The following is a 20,578-nucleotide window of genomic DNA, read 5'->3' on the forward strand; positions in this document are numbered from 1 at the left end:
CTTCAGTGGGCATGACAAGGTTCTTTAGATCCGTGTTTCCTTTTGGAAACAATGCCTGAGTTGCTGGGATTGCTATGTCCCAAGAACACAGTGCCCCAAACAGTTGATTTTTCTTCCAAGTTAACAATCAGAAAAGCAGTTGAAACGGTTTTTGCCTGAACCGCCAGAAACTCTGCTTTGGGTTGACAAGAAGACAAGAAATGTTGACACAGCCTTGGTTCCACCACAGCACACAGAGGCACCAGCTGCAGGCTCTGCTATTAGTGCTATTTGAAAGATAACTAGGTACTCCAAAATCTCATCATACCCAAATAAAATTTGGCAACCGCCGACCTTCTGAGGATTTTAGCACTGATTTGCTCCCTTTCGTGTCTTGTACACATTTGATGGTGTCTTATTCTACTCATTTTAATCATGCCAATTCAGTGCCAGATTACAAATGAAAATGCAATAGAAACACCGCAGACCCTGCAACAACAGTCAAAACAAAGATTTCCTATGGCAGCTGTCAAATTAATGACATCTCCAAAGCTATCTAAATCCAGTAGCTGGGCAGAAATCCAATTATGTCAATTCTGTCTGAATACGCCAAAAGACAGTCCTACCAGGGTTAGAAGCGGAAATAATTTTAGGCACAGATTAGCTACATAAGCAGCTCCACTCTTGAAACCAGAAGAAGGGACCAAAAACCTAAAGGCATGACATTTATCTGAACACAAGGGAGATGGAAAAAAAGAACCTTTAGACATCTGGCAAAAGGTCAAAGCCAATTACCTTGTCCAAATCTGCCCCCCAAGATAATCGCTTCCAGGTTCACTTCTTCGAAAAAAGACATATCAACTCAAGTAATTACAAAGATTTCTGCTTATCTCTACATCCTCCACTATCATTTTGGGTTTTTGTAAAACTTCTTTTTCCCAACAAAACATTAACAACAGTAGTATAACACTTCAACTTCCCAGAAGCATGAAATAAATTTACCTAAAACCCACATAAAAGAAAGTAACATTCTCTCTCATTTCGATAAATGGTATTCAGGACTTTTAATTCAAGAGTATGATTTCTTGCTGCTTTTTCTGCTTTTCTTAAGACATTTTAACAGCTCATTTCCCTTTTGCCTTGGAAATGCCTGTGTTACTGCTTAATTATGTGGCAAATTCAGTTTGCTGAACCACGCCACAGGATTCTGTTTATTTGTTGTTTTAAGACAGACAAGGATCAAGGGGTGAGAGGGAACAGCCTTTGAATTCAACTAAGAAAAAATCACAAGGACTTTTTTCTTTCTTTCTCTGCAGGCATATTAAAATAACTTCTTGAAACTACAGATGAATTTAGGTTTCTGTTTTTGTAAATGAAACTATTCAAGAGGCTGCTATGAAACTAAAGAAAAAAACTGCACATGCCAAATAACTGGACCAATATATATTAGTTAGTAAATACATTCTACCTAGAAATGTTTATATTATGAACAAACCTTTAAATAAATATATTATAAATAAATGATGATGATGAAAAACAGCAGACTGATTTAGAAAACATTTCTAATCTTGATCTGCCTGAAGAATCAACAATGCTTTTAAAGTTAAGGATTTAACTCACTTTATACATATCACAAGTGCTTCTGCCACCATCATGATACAAAATTCACAAGTGTGTCAAGCATTCATTATGAATGGGCCTACATTTAGGCTTACACATTCCAAGCTTGTGCTTCTTACACCAAGACTGACACAATGAGAAGTTGGTATTTCTGTTGCTGTTTGACTGGGAATTTTTGCGGAGCACAGTTCTAGAGAGTGTACAATTAATTCAAAAAGAAATTCAAAGAAGCAGGTAACACACAAATGTAGGGTTGCACTTCATAACTCGAGAAAATCTTCATTCAAAAATCAGTGCCAATGAAGAGCAGCTACAATCTTCACCTGCTCAGGGCATCTAATCTCAAAATCCCTCTTAGAGGTATTCATAGAGAGCCCTTTGCAAGGCAGCAGTTTTGGATATTACGAGTTTGGACCCAGTTCAAATCAGTAACCCATCATGTTTTCTACTATTAAAGCATAATATAATATCAGACACAATAATTTTAACTAAACCTGTTAATAATATAATTTGCTGAATTTACTTACAATGAAAACATACCATTTATTTAAGATGGCTTCCAAGTGAATCATGCAGCCAATGAAGCTGTCAGAAACATTTTGACAAAGCCTAGAACAAAATTTGAGCAACAATTTTTCCATTTTGCCACACTTCTTTCTTTTTAAGTTTAAGGACATATACAAGGAATCTATTTTTTCTAGTTTTTTTTATAAGAGATTTCATTTCTGCATTTTCTCTCTCAAACACACAGAGCACAGTTCCACGAATCCTCCTCCATGTCACACAGACACTGCAAATCCAATTACTACTCCATTAGCTCTCATTTAAATCCCCGTGGTATGACAATAAACTGAACAAAATGAGCATCAGCATGTTTTTCAACCACATTTACAGTATGACATAGATGGCAATCACAGCTTAATAAAATTTCATTTACAAGAAAGGTAGCTCTGAATTTTCTTTCTCTGCCAGGCGTTTCACAAAGACTTGGAAAATGCCTCTTCTCCCCACCATCCCTTGACGAAGCCAGTTGGCCATTGTTATTTTATGCTTCTCAAACACCTGTGCCATCTGCTTGGGGCACAAAAGTTTGCCCCGGTCTCAATGCTCAAAATGTATGTAAATCCTATTAATAATCCCCAAGTGAATTCAACATTTACTCCAATAGTATCCCCGTTGTTGCTTTGTTGTTTGTTAGGGGCTGTCTTACTTTGTTTGTTTGTTGGGGTTTTTTGAGATTTCCTGAGTGAGGAACCCTTTGACATCAGGTGACATTAGGCTGGAAAGTAGCAAGTAACATCAAAACAAAACCCCACCAATCTGAAGGATACTGAAAAGATTATGGTATTTTTTAAAAACAAGCTCTTATCCTATCTGGATGTAAAAAACCTATCATTGCTAAATATTGCAAAGCAAATCTGCACAACTTTCAGAAGCTCTGAGCACTTCACCACTTTACTGCAGTTCATTTATGGATATATAATAATCATGTGTTCCTCTACCTTCATTAAAGTCTTTCCCAACCTTGTCCCACTTCCCAAAACCTAATGTTTATAAATGTCCAAGTCTGTCCCTTCTCATGGAAAAAAAACTCCCAAAGAAAACAAATTTATAAATCCCTTATTTGTTGTTAGCACTCGCCACAGTCAAAGCTCTGGCTGAAGGATATGCAAAAGCCTCGCTGAATAGCTCTTTCTTAATAGCTGACCTGACTAAATCATCTTCCTCATTCAGGCTAGAAATCAAAATGTCATGATGACATTTAAACACTTCATCCGTTGTTCAAAAACAAAAGTCAGGAAAACATACACTGCCCACTTTCAAACATACTTCTCTAACACTGCTTCTAGGAGAGAAAGGTTCAAAGAACAGACTTTTAAATATTTTACTAATTTCATTAAACAATTTTAGTTACAATTTTATTAAATTTTGTCCTTTACATGCCTACTGACAACCTGAGAAATAGGTTAGTTGCAGGTTAAGGGGAAGAGGATGCTGATGGAGAGGAAGGAGGGTAATTAAGTAGTTCTGTGGTTTGTACTCCAATTCCACAATTAAAATAGGAAGATCTAGGCCAGAGCTTTCTCTGTGCAGAGGAGATTATAAAGACAATAACATTGATTTTTTTTTTCTTTCTGCTAGAAAAGGAAACAAAAGGGGGAGGCATTTTTCCATGCATATTACTCAATCACATGAGCTTTTCTGGTGTATTTCCATAGGGGCTTTTTCTGCATGCTCTTTAAAATGCCTTTAATTACATTAATGAACAGAAGCTTTGCTAACAGAAAGATGAACATACTGGCTTCATGTACCAAACTTCATTGGTGAAAAATGAAGGTAAGAGTATAATCTCTGAGATTTTTAATACTAATAAAGATTTGAAAACATTACATTTTACTTGTATATTTAAATAAATTTGAAAATTCTGGTTAACTTTCAAGGCAGCAGAACAATTTCCCTCCTTTTGGCAGGATTTTAATTATATTTGTTTTCCTTGTAATTTATCATTCCTTTCAGTAGGCTATGACAGCAAATATGGATCTTTTAACAAGAACACATCTCCAGGGAAGCGACATCTCTCAAGCTGCAAAAGAACACAAACATCCCGCATGCTTGAGAACCCAAAGTCTATTGCCACGAAGCCTCAGAGTAACAGTCTCAGAAACTCACTGTCAATTGCTAAAGCATACACACAATTTTTCATCAAAAAATCAGTTATAGCAACCTTTCATTTAAATCAGCGATATCACAGATGCCACGAGTGCTTTCTTCTTAACAAATATAAAGTAACAGTTCCCAGTAAAATTATTTTCAAAAATAGAACCTATATAGAGACTATGAACATATTAAGTGCTTAAATTACAGCTACTGTATTTTTAGAAGAACTAGGTACCTTAAGAAAGCAGTACAACAAGCTTCACAGTCTTAGCACATTTGCCATATGGTGGCAAACAAACAAACAAAAAGAAATAAAAAAATCAGGAACAGATATTCTCTGTGAACGGGATTCAAAATTTTGGTGATGGTCCAGAAATAAACATACCCCAGTGAAATAATGCCAATGACAAAAAGCCTGATGCACTATATTGACTGGTCCTGTCCCCAGAAACAGGGTGCAGAATTCATTTCTTTGCCAAAAAAAAAGTGATTCTCACCTCATGTTTTAATAACTTACAGTAACTTTACATGTGCAAACTTAGTTGTTCAACTAGAATTACCCTTATGCTTCCTGTTGCTGACAGGCACTGAGCAGCTCAAGAAGGGTCAACCAATATTCAACGTTTCAAAATACACCCAAAACAAAGCAACTCAGGCCTATTTACTTTTCTTAAAGACATATTACTATTTCACTTTGAGAAACGCAAAGGAAAGAGAGGACAGAAAAAAACCCCACTTCCCAGAGTACCTACCCACCAAGATTCCTGGTATGTGTTTCTATGCCGACTGCTGATCTGTAACAAATTTTTAAACAAGATAGTGTCACACTTATAAACTGCAAGGATAAATGTTCCACGCTGCATAACTTCTGTTTCAGAGGCCAGTTTCAGCTTTGCCACCTAAAAACATGCTGGCTTCACCACAGAAACATGACTCCCCTTTTCTGCAGAATACACCTGATGGGAACTTCAAATGGTCACACTGGGCCCAAGAACCAAACTCAAAGCTGCCACAGAGGAAAAACACCTCCTGTTTGAATAAAGCTTCAGATTGTTGAAGGAAGAATCACCTCAAAGGATGGTGGCATTTTTTCTTTGTCCAGCCCTTCTACACACCCACAGGCAAAACCCCTCTTTTCTATCAATGTTCTCCCTGGGGCAGAGAGGCAGAAGGACATCTTGAACACAACTTATACTGGCATAAACACCAGCTTTACAAAGTTACTGGCACATGTTACTTGGTCAAGTTTATTATGTTAAATTAAAAAATATGTATGTATAGCCAGACTTCGCCAACAAAGATTTGGGAAGGGCTCTCCCCACGTGGGTGTGCCCTTCCAGCCTGCACAGTGAATTTTTTAGGTGAGGCGCAGCGAGTGCAGAACTGGCCCCACCCTTTAAGTCCTCAGGTCCATCTGCCACGGCCGAGCGAGCTTGGACAGTGACAGGGAAGTCCTCGGGACTGTCACAGCACCCGGTACTAACTGGGGCTGACCCTGCTGAGCATCCGAGATCTGACGGGATGGGATGGCAGGGAGGCATTGAACTGCCAGGGGACGGTCCCCACTGAGACTAGAACTCAGGTCTTTGGGATTCAGAGTCCAGAGTGCTCTCCTTTACACCACAGAACCGCCCCACTAAAAAATAAGCCATCAGACTAATGTACACATACATCCACAAACTTTGAAAGGGATCTTGTGTATTTATACAAAAGCTTTACTGAAAAATAAAATGGGGTCATGGGTTCCTCAAAAAATCAATCACAAGACCTCTGTGATTCTCAGCAGGGCAGATTTCCCCCACAACTCCAAGGACTGACTCAGGCTTATTACCACCATGTGTTACACAACAATTCTTCACTAAAAAAGGAGTAACCAAAACAAAACAAAAAATCCAACCACATACACCTATGGTTTCAAAGAAAACTTGCAGAACTGGAAGTATGTGTAAACTGATGGCCTAAGGGCTGCAGGAGTTCTGCTTCAGGTCTACAGAGCTTCTCCAAACACTACCAACATGTCAAGGAGAGGGCAAATCTACCAGAGATATATTCTGATTGCCAGACCATGCTATCACATCTCCATTAGTGCCATTACCTGCCATACCTAGCTTAAAGCTCTGAGGGGCACGCAATCACAACTTAATTAAATTTCAGAGAGATCTGTCAAACTGCTCCTTGCTGGTGTCTTCAAAACTAGAGCTTGGATAGTAGGTGTAGTCTTTTAGCAAGTGATGGTAAAGACTCCATGCCTCGTGTACAATACAGTGGGAGGTTGGTGTGGTAACTCACATGATAAGGTCGAGCAGTGTAAAAGCAGAGGAAGAAACAGGACAAGAAACAGCCAAAATGTAAAGGGAACAACACTGAAAGAGAAGAATAAAAATTTTAAGCAATGCGCAATTTCCTGCACAGACAGGGAAGGGAAAATACACACAGAAGAGCCTCAAAAAGTTTAGTTTCTTAAGCTGATGACAACTAACCATCAATTTTTACAGTATTCAGAACAATTTGACAGAAAATAAGGGTTGGCTGGTAATAGATTTGGTGCAGAGATTGTTTTTGATACACTGAAACTTCAGAGACAATACATTCAAGAATATTGACACACAATAAAGGAAACGCAGTCCACCTACACTGAGTTTTATACCAAACGATCTCAGGTTTTAGCTAAGGTTTTGCATTTGACAGCTTAAATTCTAATCCTGAAAGATAAATACTGATGCATTCAAGCCAGTCTTTCAGAAGGGTAAGAACTGGGGAGATGTTTATTGCTAATTCAGATCCAAATCACAGACACATGATGAAAAAGTTCAGCACACAGGGATTCTTCCAACAGCTCACTTGGTGCTCCATTTTGTGATTTTTTCCAAAATCTCTTACCTAAGTTTCTTTAAAGATATGAACAGACACAATTTCTAGAAAAACTGGAAGAAGATGTTTCAAACAAAGGTATGAAGAAAGAGTATTAACTAACAAATCCACAGTACATTAATATTCCTCTTAAACCATTTCAAACTAAGTTTCTATATGGATGGCAATTCGAGAAGTGTATTACCATTCTGACACAAAACCTTATGCTTCAAGATTGGGTTGTTTGTAAAGCAGCTAAAACTAAAACTCTAAAACATCTTATATTTTCTTCCTAGCAAAACACACAGAAATTGAATTTCAGAAATGCCAAATTCTTGATCCAAACACAAATTTCATTGAATACATGCTTAATGTTATATACAGTGTTACAGAATTTCAGAAGCAAAGAACAATTATTATTACTGTGGGGAATTTTATTTATACTCCAAAAGTCTTTAAGGGGAATACAGATACGAACTGAGATTTTGTATATAAAAACAATTGCTTAAATTATTAAAAAAATCTTTTTTCTCAGAAAGAGTAGAATCATTTGAGAACAATTCACACATCAAGAAAAAAATCCAAATCCAACATTCAGAGAGAAAGAAAGGACATTTTCCCCCTCCTTGAAAACACCACAAATTTTTCAACAGCTGCCCATTGTCCCCCCACAAAAGGACACACTCTCAGCATCATGAACCCCCCACTCTCTGTGCATTCACACTCCTGACCAGGACCTCTCACCAGAAGAGCTGCCCTATGGCCTGGAGCAGGGTGGCACATGCAGAGATCCCAAGTGCAGCTACCGGCCCTCCTGCCTGCCGCTGGCACGAATCACAGCTTCCCGCTTCTTGACTCTCACCAGAAGATCCATCACCGTCAAACTGATTTATCAATTAACACAGACCTAATGTATCAGTATTTTCCAGGAAGAAGGAAAACATTTTTCCACCAGAAGGCTGTGCGAGTACGAACATCAGAAATGTTGGTAACTATATGTATGTATGTATGTATATGTATGTATGTATGGTCAGACTTGGCGAACAAAGATTCGGGAAGGGCTCTCCCCACGTGGGTGAGCCCTTCCAGCCTGCGCAGTGGATTTTTTAGGTAAGGCACAGCGTGTGCAGAACTGGCCCCACCCTTTAAGTCCTCAGGTCCATCTGCCATGGTCGAGCGAGCTTGGACAGTGACAGGGAAGTCCTCGGGACTGTCACAGCACCCGGTACTAACCAGGGCTGACCCTGCTGAGCATCCGAGATCTGACGGGATGGGATGGCAGGGAGGCATTGAACTGACAGGGGACGGTCCCCACTGAGACTAGAACTCAGGTCTTTGGGATTCAGAGTCCAGAGTGCTCTCCTTTACACCACGAGACCGTCCTATGGTAATTATAAACACATGCAAAAACTGCTGCTTTACATCACTGAAGACCATTCCTTTGCGGTCACACTTTTGTTGCAACTGGAGCGCACAACACAGGCTTTCATTCAAGGTCAGAAATGGTAATTAACCGGCACACAGGAAGTTAAGTTAAGCAACAGAGATGCTCTAACAAGGAGGAAACTCGGAATCTTATCAAAAGCCTTGGGGTTTCATAAAAGAGCATAGGAGCTGTGGGTTGTAAGTGGTTATGAACAACTACTGTATTAAGGTACAACACTTTTTAAAAAAAAATTGGGGAAACGATTTAGTCAAGTAATATGATTTCCCCTGTGAACACTCTCTTATTGCTACAGGAAGATAGAATTAATTTTAACAAATTCTACCAGGTAAGCAACTACTGTGGCAAAATATTAATCATTCAAATTACTTATCCCACAAGTAGGTCCCCCCCACCGCCCTTCCTATATAAAGACAATTTCAAAATTAATTGTCTTTGATTCTGGAAGAAAATTCACAGCGTTTGTGTAAGCTTACATGAATACAACTGATCTTAATAAGGAACTACCTTATTAGTTTGCCCTCTGCAAGGAAGAAATGCTTTTTCTAACCAAAACCTGACAATTTCCCCAAACATCTTTTCTGCATTTAAAAAGTTTTCACCAAGTCTATAGGATTAAAAATAGCCCCGATACAAATATCTTCAATAATGCTTCCTCAGCTTTTGCTAACCAACAAAAGCTTAAGAAATCTACTTGAAGTACAATCAATACAGAACCTTTTAAGGCGACACAGCATATATTAAAAAACAGTTCAACAATAAGTAAGAATTAAGTTCAGGCATTGAAGTCTGAAAGGGAGGTTTAGGCACAAAAAAGGGCTGGAAATCAAGAACTGAAAATGGTAACAGTTGCCAGTAGCAAAAGAATGCTCAGTATTTCTTACCGTATACCAGATTAACACAGCAACACATAAACCGACAGTCCTGCTGAAATTAGTGCATATTTTGAAACACAAATTACATCTACACCTTGCTGCATTAGGAGACTGGCTCAGAAGTAAGCACACAGTCCCTCCAACAGAATTTACTTCAAAGCCTCCCCCCTCCTCTGCCTACAGACCTCAGCAATAGATAAAACTGAGAATGTGGTTTTCATTCATTTCTTCCAGGCGCTCTAAATTCACACATACACCTCAGAGTGGCTTGAAATCTGGCATGCCATATGGCAGTACACTTGTCACTTCCAGAAATATGTTGAATATAGGTTCCAGAGATATAAAGCCCCGATAAAATAAAAAGAAAAACAAAACAAAACCCAAACTCCTGAAGCCAACAAATTCTGCTCAAACGCCACCAGCTTTATACGACACACAACTGGAGAGCCTGAGCTTTGATCAGGCTTCAAAGAACCTCTTCATTTGCCCCAGAAAACAAATCTGATGCCGTAGCTTGTGGAGGCTTATTTCCCTACTGTTTTGCAACTCTGTAATGTTATTTACACTTGCCTTAAGTGAGACTGAAGTAGAAATGATACATCAACATCAACAGTAGAATTATACAAACGCATTGCACTTGAAGCACAAAGTAAATGATTTACAAGCTGCAAAACAGCAGAGAATCAGGATCAAGAGTTTTATGGCTATCCCAGTGTGAACCAACTGAAGGAGAAATAATTATTTATTCCCATTCCTGCATACAAAGTTTAATGGTGCACATGATGAAGTAATATTAAAAAACAAAACAAAAAAAAACCCAGAAGAATTAGCAAACAGAGTTTTTAAAAGCTGAAAAAGAAATAAGGCTCTCCTGCTGGCTGAAATAATCACCGTCTCCAAGCTCAGCAAATTAGTGAGATTTCAAAAAAAAAAATTGGTGGAGCTGAACTAAACATCTTGCTGTTGCCAAAATGAGCATGTCCTGTGCTGCAGGTAGAAAGCAACTAATTCATCCTTCTACTATAATTTTTTACTTTCAAGCTCTGTCTGTTTTCCACTATTTGCAAGCTGTGATGAAATGATCTTCCTTATTTAAAGGAAGAAAACTCGATGAGCAAACTGAAATCAAATATCATTACATGACCAGAACAAATTTCCTCCTTCCTTTTTTCTTTCAAAGATGGAATCACAGATCATATTTTTTTCTGACAGATACCGACAAACAGAGAATCATTCTTTTTTTTTTGCTGGTACACTCTGTTCTCTTTTAACCTCATATTGCCCCTTTAAACTAAATTATCTTAACACACATCTTTTTACCCCAAGGATGAAAATTAACAGCGAGTAGTAACTGTTGACAAGACCTGCTTTGCGGGTGATACTCTATTGCTAAATACACACAGAAATGGAAAAAAAAATCTTACTCCAGAGAGGCAGTCTCTAACAAACTTCCCATGTGCATATTCCGTAACAAAACTTGTTTAGGAGACAATGTATGTATACTATTTATCCAGAATGGGGATGTGATTTTGAAAAGATACCAAGAAGTACAGATGATTCTGCAATCAGAGTCTAATCCAGACCTACCACAACATTTCTATGCATAAGGAAGGAAATCAAGAGCATTTCCACCCTAACTGCAAGAGAATACTTTCAAGCACCTAAAACTATTCATGGCAACATCAACTGGGATATGTAACACAGCACAGACACTGTTCCACTATACTCATCAATCATGTTCATCCCAGACCGGGATCCATTCAGCTGCTCCAGCTGAGTGTTTCAGCCATGCAGAGACAAGACTACCACATACCTGCCACTCACATCTCCTAACGATGACAGTGTATGTGCTCATTGCTGCTACAGGCAGTGGGCTTTGAGAAAGCCAGGGCTTTTTCCCCAGGCGTAACAAGCTCAGAGCTGTCAGCCGCTGGTGTTGCCATCTAGCGAATCTGTTCCTAGAAAAGCAAGAAAAATGTGTAGGCTGAGCTGAAAAGACAGTGGAGAAACTAAAGCAAGCAGAAGAGTCCTCTGTAATACAAGAGGTGAAGGAAATCCCATGTCTGCTAAGATTTAGGTTGAAGAGCAGATCTCTTCCCTCCCCAGCCAGTAACCAGGTTTTTCAGGTATACTGAGCTTGTGGGTAGGATCAAAAGAAGCTTCCACATCCAACAGCAAAATTTTACTGTGCCTAGCAGACAAATAAAGTATGTTAAATTTCCTGAACATTTTAATATTCATTGCAAGGCAGAATAAAACCAAACAAAGGCCCTAGAAAGTCTACATTTTACAAAACTTCCTATTTATTTTGCAGATTGCACTGAAACCACCTGCTGACGCTACCAGAACAATTCAAGAACCACCCAAACATGTGTTTGACAGGTCCAGGTCTACTGTAAAGGAATGCAAATCCAACATGGGAAGCCTAAACAAGAGAATTACTTCAGCATGATATATGGAGGTGTTCCTGGGTAATACAGATGAAACTTCTTTGATTATTCTTTCAATAAAATCAGTTTGAAATTCAATTTTTACACTATTCTTAATTGCAGGTGTAGAAAACAGAAAAGCTGACAGCTATTGAAACAACACACACTCCACTATCCTCCCACGGCTATTACTACACTGGCAAAAAACTATCCTTGACAGACAACAGATAGAAAAGCAGTTCTCACATTGTCACACCTAAAATATCAAAGAATCAGAATCGATTCTCAACGGTTAGACTTCTTTTAATCATACTTTTCTTTTTCACATATGTGCTTTTCTTGACAAAGGCCCAAATCCAAACCTCAGAAAAGTTAACTAAACACATTTGTAAGTGGCATGAGTACCATAACTCAACTGATTAAATATTTGGAAGAGTTCATCTGGTGGCTTTGAAGTGGAGCAAAGGACCAATTCAGGGCTCTGCAAGTGATATTCTGCTACTTGAAGATCTATCAGTAAAATGGTAACAATCCTTTATCTAAAGCAAAGTCAAAAGATTCAAGATGGGAAATGAAGGTATAAACAGGAAGAATGCAAAAGTTCACTTCTTGTAACCAAGTTGCAAACTATTACAACATCAAGATACGTGCTAGTGAAGCTCTTTTCCTTTCTTACTTACAGACTTAGCTCTTAGGGTGTTCTGTGCACTTTTTCAAGCTCTTGCTGCATATTCTAATTCTATACTTAAAGATCTTCTTGCATTCCAAGACAATTCTTATTATTTTGCTTTGATGCTTGGGTATTTTCCAGATGAAACTCTAAACTGAAGTTCAGCAGAAAAATGATCAGAGCACTACATTTCAATAACAGAAGCATTGAAAGTGTGGCCTTCAGTGTATTAAACTCATTGCTGGAAGCTACACATGAAAATACATTACCCACCTCAGAAACTCTCCATTGTTATAATTTGGTCATTTCACACACCAGTGATCAATCTCAGCTGAGCACATTCTGTAAGTCCACACATAATGATAAAAAATTAGACATACCAGAGAAAAATTAAACCCCTTCCTTCGTGAACAAGTTTATTCACCTAGTGATTTCATACAAAAATCACTTTTCTGCTGCTTCTTGGTATGGATCTAAAGCTGAAGATATATAAATTGTTAGTTACAATGGTCAATGATTCAGCAACCTGCATTATGTCCACTTTGCAGCAAAAGCTGAGATGCACAAAAATGACTCTAAAAAACAATCTTGGAAGTCTGCCCAAATGAAACTTTTTTAAAATGTAGATTTAAGGCTACTAACTGTAAATCATACATCTATTGTCTAACTCAAGATTTCTAGTTTTCCACTCCCTTTTCTTTACCTCCCCTTAAAATTTTTAAAGTTTCAGATCAGCGTTGCATATGAAAAAAGCCTCAGCATCAGCAACTGTCAGTAAGTATATCACAGCACATCCACAAGCTGAAAACCCCAGGCTACATCTTAGTACAGAAGAACAGAGACTTTTCATAACAGCAATGTTCTGGCAAAATATTACAAAAAAGGTAATATTCAGCTACTGGAAAACAGAAAACTGAAATAACGTTTCTTCTGCTATTCTCCCAACACCCTGTCCCACTGGGATCGTGCTGAACCTCATCACACAATTCTCACTACAGCAGCTCTCCCACATCAGAGTGGACAAGCAGAAGGAGGATGTTGCATATTAAAGGAAAGTAGTGTGTTGCTATTTTTATACAATTCATCTTAACCCAAAACCAGTGGTAAATCCTATTCCAATTTGGACCACAGCGGTACTCATAAATTCAGTTAAAATTTAAGTATTTTACGTTCAAAACTAAGTATTCCCAAATACCAGGTTGCAGGCATATATATATATGAAGGTAGAAAATGAGAACATGGCATTCAACAGGATAACTCATAAGGCACCTTGTACTTACTCCCACCCTGAGCAGATACAAACAGACAATCCCATTTCTGTGACTCTATGCAACGACATGCTTAGAATAGTGAGCCAACAAAACAGTAACAAAAAATACCTTCATCCAAATCCTGTTCACAGCTGTTAATTTAATGGAAAGCCTCTTCCAGCATGAAGAATACATGAGCAACAGCCTCCACGGGAACTTTAATAGCAGATCGTTAGACAAAGGGCTTCATAACACAGCAGCTGGATGCCATTCAGCTACCTGACAGCCCTGTGTTGCATTAACCAGAAGATATTTCTGAGGCGATGACCACTGCCCTCCAGTACTGCAAAGGGAGCAGAAGGGGATGAGGGTAAGGAGGCAGATTCGGGTGCTTTGAAAGAGGTATTGGAGCAAGAGGCTGCGTGATGCAGAACAGCATGTGAGGATCAGTCACACTCAGCACCAGCAGGAATGTACAGGTTTCTCCACAAGACAGTTACACACACTGATTTTAGCCTTCCATAAATTTACAGTATTTAAAACAACTGCACTGAAAATGATACAAAATGATACAAAAACAAGGCAAAACATTCATTCAGTACATTTCTCTATGTAAAAATTATTATTTTTATTTAAGGAAAGGCATTTATTGCCTGAAACATGTGGGAGCCCACCCCAACAACACAACTCCAGAACATGTTAGTGGAAGAACACAGTTAAAAACAATTATACAGAAATCATGTAAACAAGGGTTCAAGTTGTGCCCTCATTTCATAAACCTTATCAACTCTACTACTGCACAGCACTTAACTGCAGAGTTTCAGTCAAATCTCGCTCATTTCCAAATCAGTGAAATCACGCTAGACAAGATAGTTTTTCTCAGTTTATCTACTGTTTTACTTTCTTTGCTAAGTATTTCTGCCATATGAATGGATTACAGACAACTCAAAAACATGTCCACTGACAATGAAGGCTATTCCCTATCCTAACTATCTACGAAATATTGCACATGGAAAAGGAGGAGGGAAAAGACCAAGAAAGCCAAAATGGTGGTAATTACAATCAGTTTAGAAAGCACAACAATCAAGATATTCACCAACTAAATGGAAGTTTTTCTTTAATGAAAACTATTTATAGTCTCTGTATAATGAAATTGTACTCCCCTAATAAAATCTAAAGGTGCATCTACACAACCACCAAAACTATGAATTGATACGAGGTGTAAGTATTCTTACTGGAGGTTGGAGTTTTGACTGTTGCTGTTTTTTTGAGGAGTGCCTTTGTTGGGGTTTTCTTGCATCTAGTTGGCACCACAATTTTAGAAAGACAGTGTCAGCAATTTAAACAATTCATTGAAATCCAGCTGTGTAACAGCAGACATGGTGTCTTGCAAGTTAGGCACATCGCTGGCGTTTGAAACAGCCAGTGGCAGGAAAATGGGGCTGAAACAGGAGCCAAGGGCTCCAGTCAGGCAGCAGGCAGGGCTGACCTGGGGGGTGAAGAGGGAAATCACTGCTCTCCACTGTCAGAAGTGCCCAGGCAGACACAGCATGGGAAGTTAGTTGATGATTATATTGTTGATCTATGGCCCAGAGAGAGAAAGAGACTCCTCTTAGGTTTTTCTGCAGTGAAGTTACTTTATTATAGAGCAAAATGTGCCCTACCTCAAGCATTGGAAAAATGATCTCCTCTCTGGAATAACTCCACCTCAACCCACCTGCATTTGTGACTCACTGACATCAGATTCAGGATTGCTATTTCTGAAGAACAAAGCATTTGAAATTTTACTACCTGCTTAGCAAGCACAGTATGATGTACTGAATTCCAAGCTTCTTCTAATGCTGTGTACACTCAGTAGTGGTATGTATGCCATTGCTGCAGAGGAGTAAGTCAATTGCCATTAATTCAGATTGCAGTTATGTATGGTATCTTCTTTTAACCACAAGTACATCACTTACGTTAACTCAAAGGAATCTAAATGACCAACTACTTAACCACTAAAACTATCCATCTGGAAAGAAGGGAAAAAAAAAATCAAAGAAGAGAACAGTCAAATCACAAGGGCAAACCAAAAAGACATTTTCACAGAAAAGTGAAACTAGGTCTAACTGCACCATCAATCTATTATAGTTAAAATATAGGGGAAAACAGTTTTAAAAATTGTTAGTTTCAACGATCTGCATTAATATACTTATTTTCAAACCTTGATTCTTCCAAAACAAGCATTAAAACCCTCAATGCATTTAAGGACTTTTCTTGTATTGCATTTTAGTTTTTCCTTTTTGTCTGTTTTCATACAATTTAGTTTTCTGCTTTAAATCCTAGGTTTCCACATTTTAAAATAAAGCATCAAATTAAATAATTCCTTGTTTTCCCCAAGAGGGACTAAGTTCCTTTTCCATCAGCTTGAGTGGGCATTATATCAAGCACTGCATGATCCACTCCTATTCTGAAACAACTCAGTATTATCATTCATTAAATAATGTTAAATTACTACCAGTTCCTCTTACTTTATGGGATTGATAGAATAATGTGATAGACAATGTAGAGACGTAAGGTCTGTCTCTAAAAATAAGTTGGCTATGTGACACTACAGCAGAAGTTCAATATATGTTGCTACATACATGTCATGACAAGTAAAGAATGTATAACTAAAATTTTGAGAGTTAGCCTGCAATGTAACTGCAATTCTTGTCTTGGAAAAAATGCACTTATGGCTGAACTTTGTAAGACATTCACACCAACAGGAACACTAGCTATACTGAGCACAAACTTACATTTTCACAGGGCTACAGCAACAGTGGAAAAGTTGGGATACAAAACAAAGAAAGACGTTTTGGCAAAAGGTATGACATTGTATCTTCCTGATGTTCCAGGGAGAAGAAAGAAATATCTGAATTAAATAAACATTCAGCAACTCCCGTCAGCAAAACAGGAAAATATCCTTCAGGAATACAACCAAGAGTATTACAAGACAGGACTAACAGAGGAAGACACACATTGCCACAGTAATAACATTACACAGACCTTAAGAGTTTTCTGCCATAGGAAGTCTATAACATTTGGTTCATTATGATTCCCCATGCATCCCTTAAGAGCCTCAAAGCTCATAAAAATGATGTGTCATATTTTGCAACTTGTGCTAAACACAAGCTTTGTTATTGCCGGTGTTTAAACCCAGTACAATTCACACAGTTCTTACCAGGATATCTGATTAAATTTCCAATATTCATGAACTAAAATTTTAATATTGAATGCTCAAAATGATTTAAATCTTTTGATGTAATGGAACATAAGTCATTTAGTGTCAAGTGGAAGGCAGATTCTTTATTATAGCATTAATTATTTGGGATATTAGCATTAATTTCTTTCTCTCAGTGAATTAAATGGAATTCAAAACAGTGTGAATTTATGAATAGTCCACAATACAATTATTTCTATATTACCCCTGCAGCACTAGCACAAAGACTGCCTCCAGATCTAAAAATGTACAGGAAGGAGATTGATCATCAATTTTTCTTTTAATCTTTTCTCTGGAAGACAGAAAATGTGAAACTCAGTATGTTTATACTCTAAATAACTTACATTCCTTTTTTAAGTAAAAATACACATTTTTATACCTATAAATGCAACCTACATATTTTTATATTGAACATGCAATGATTAAAGGAAAGCACACTTAAGCATGATATATAATGGCCAACTTCTTTTATGACTCAGACAAAAACATTCTTAATTAAAACCACAAAGCTGCAAAAATAGCAGTAGGGACTTTACAAGATTTCAATAATTGATGAGAAAAAAAAAAAGAACTTAACTTACATTTCCAAAGTTGCTACATCCACAGGAATTCAAGTTCTGGTACCTTTTTTCCAGCACTTAAATGGTACCAATTTTTAATTCATTTACATTACAGTATTGTAACTCATGCAAAATTTCTGTTTGCAGATCATTTGAGCCAGTTACGAGAACACCAGATATTGAGAACCATAGTCCAGCATAACATTCCAATACAAACAGGCAAAAATCTGTATTTACAAGGTTTTGCCCACCACTACAGGACTTCTTCAGTCTGGCTAAACCAGAAACAGCCCCCAACTGAGACTGTTTATTTGTAAAGTTACAACAGCCAAGGCTATAAATAAACCACACGAACCATCTGCCACTCATTGCCCCTGTTCACAGCTCATCTACACAGGTGTCAGCTCCTGTCCCTGCACTCCACAGCTGAACTACCACGGTGTGTTTCTATCAGCACTGACTGATAGCAGGAACACAAAATGTGAAAAAACAGTGAATTAAGTGGTCACTTCCAACCTAAAAAACACCCCAAAATTATCTTTCTGGTTTTACTGGAGTTTTTTTTTACTAAAAGCATTGAAAGTATCTAAAACCATAGACATCTTAAAGTGACCAAAGTCCAACTACCTTTTCTTTTCATTGATACTATTTAGGAAAAAAACTTTCAATCCGAAGTTACCAATTAAGTTTTCAATCAACACTAAATCTATTGAAAATGAAACCCTAAAGGGTACTTGTAAAAACAAACTGGAAAAAAACCTGAACTCAAACCAAGAAAAAGCCTACAGTAAGTTTTGCTAAGACAGGTGGCAGCATGCATTTGCAGCAGCCAAAGTCTCCTGTGGTGAAATCCAGAATCCTTGACATGTCATCATTCAAGACCTGTCAAATTTGATAACACTCTGTGTGTGTCTGGAGGGACACCATCCATTCAGGGAAATGAACGTGTCATTTGTTGTCATGACAGCTATCAAAATTCAGCCCGAGAGCATATCATAGAGCCACATATCTCTCCTTCTGTATTAAAAGGTTGAAAAATACTTTCCTTGTCGTCATCCGAAACATCATTAGGATGTCAACTAAGAAGTCAGCTCCCTTTGGAACAGCGGTAGCCCAGGATGGCGCTGAGAGCCAAGTCCAACACACAATGGATGTGGGAGAAAACAAGTGTGATGCATACACTGCTATTGTAAGAACAGGAAGGAAAAACCTTGCAGCAATGGTATGCTGAGGGTGGTTCCTACTGCATTAAAACCAAGAGGTCAGTACGATCAATGCTCGGGATTCCCCGCCTCCAGTATCAGTGCCAGGTTTTGCTAAACAGAAGGCTTAATTTATTGCCGTTCCTTGAAATATTTTATTAGTACAGAATGCCCTGAAAAAATTCAGAGTAATACACCAGTTTGACTCTCCATGTTTTAACAGGATTTAGTGTTCTTCTTCCCTCCTAAACCTGTGAAGGGACTAGTCATGAACTGCTTTATTTTACTATATAGTTAACTAAAAACTTAACTGGTATAAAAAAAATTATTTCAGCCAACTTAAACTAGACAACAGTAAGATAGAAAATTCCACTATGTTTCATTTATAGTTTGTATGCTTAAAGAATACCACCACTTCTTTCTAAACCTTCCCACCCTTCAAGGGTCTAATCTGATTTTGAAGGAAAGGTTCTACAATAGCCACTGAATCACAGAATATGCTGAGTTGGAAGGGACCCACGAGAATCATCAGGTCCTATGCAGGATACCCCAAGAATCACACCATGTGCCTGAGAGCATTATCCAAATGCTTCTTGAACTCCGGCAGGCTTGGTGCCATGACTGCTTCCCTGAGGAATCCATTCCAGAGCTCAACCACTCTCTGGGTGAACAACTTTTTTCTACTATCTAACCTAAACCTCCTCTGACTCAGCTTCCTGCTGTATCCTCAAGTCTTGTCACTGGTCATTAAGAGTGAAGAGATCAGTATCTGCCCCACCATTTCCCCTCAGTCTTCTCTTTCCAAGCTGAACAAACCAAGTAACCTCAGTCACTCCTCACAAGGCTTCCCCTCCAGACCCTTCACCATACTTGTGGCTCCCCTTTGGACATAGTTCAATGACCCTAATTTTTTTTTCAACAACTTGCTTCTACTTTCTTAAAACACATGCTTTTAAAATGCTGCTCTGCTAGCAGAACCAAGAATCCCACCCCAGCATTACCAAAAAGCACTGGCTTTTGCTAACCCTCCTCCCATTCTCCTACAGGGCCTTGATGGCTCCTCCACACTTGCACAGAGCTGATTCAGTGTAACTTGCAGGGAACGACAGCCAAGAAACAGCACTCATCTAAAAGCAGCTTCTCACTCTGTAAGAGGACTTGACCCTGTGTCAGGAAGATCATCTGCAACCTCTATCCTTTTGCTAAATTTCAGTACCTGCTTTCACACTCCTGCCACTTCTCTTTAATAAGGCCCTCATAAATACTCTGATCATTTCTAGAATGGAGAAACTTTAAATGGCTCAGAAGGCTAAAAACTGCTTTTCTAACAAGTAAGTAATAAACTGAAGGCCCGCTCATTTATTTTTAGTTGTTGATCCATCTACGTTAATCAGCTCAGCTCTGGCACAGCAAACACCATCCACATCTCCTCCAAGCACCACACGATAGGTATCTCTGAAACAACAGAGGAAACCAGCACCCCACCTATCCAAATGGCACAATGTGCTGAAACAACAGTCAGGAGTTACTACCTCACTATATTTCTTCTTTTTTACTTTTAATTAAAAATCTTCTTCAAAATAAAGCATTTCATTAATTAAAAAAAATAAAAAGGAGGTTGCCTAAGTAAGTTATGACCAGATTTTGTAAATATACTACAGATACAATTTTTGTTTAATGACATTTCAGCTATATTCTGTCTGTGGTATTTCTCACTGCTTGATTTCCTGTCTATTTCTACAGTTGTGTGTACTCCATAGACAGTCTCTTAGATGAGCTGCGGAAAACTGGATCAAGTTT

The 20,578-nt window shown here is 38.2% G+C and overlaps 1 protein-coding gene across 3 annotated transcripts in view; it reads right to left on the reverse strand.

Annotated features, from left to right (window-relative positions):
* NCK2 (NCK adaptor protein 2) overlaps window positions 1–20,578 on the reverse strand; it is an 86,248-nt gene that overhangs the window by 61,349 nt on the left and 4,321 nt on the right. The window contains exon 1 of one of the 3 annotated variants that reach the window (XM_071576272.1): window positions 11,240–11,360. The exons of the other annotated variants lie outside the window; for them this stretch is intronic. The gene's annotated coding sequence lies outside the window, so the exon portion shown is untranslated. Of the gene's footprint in view, window positions 1–11,239; window positions 11,361–20,578 lie in introns of those variants that run through there. 3 annotated transcript variants of the gene reach the window in all.

The sequence above is a fragment of the Pithys albifrons genome, chromosome 1, assembly GCF_047495875.1.
Source record: "Pithys albifrons albifrons isolate INPA30051 chromosome 1, PitAlb_v1, whole genome shotgun sequence".
Lineage (NCBI taxonomy): Eukaryota > Metazoa > Chordata > Aves > Passeriformes > Thamnophilidae > Pithys > Pithys albifrons.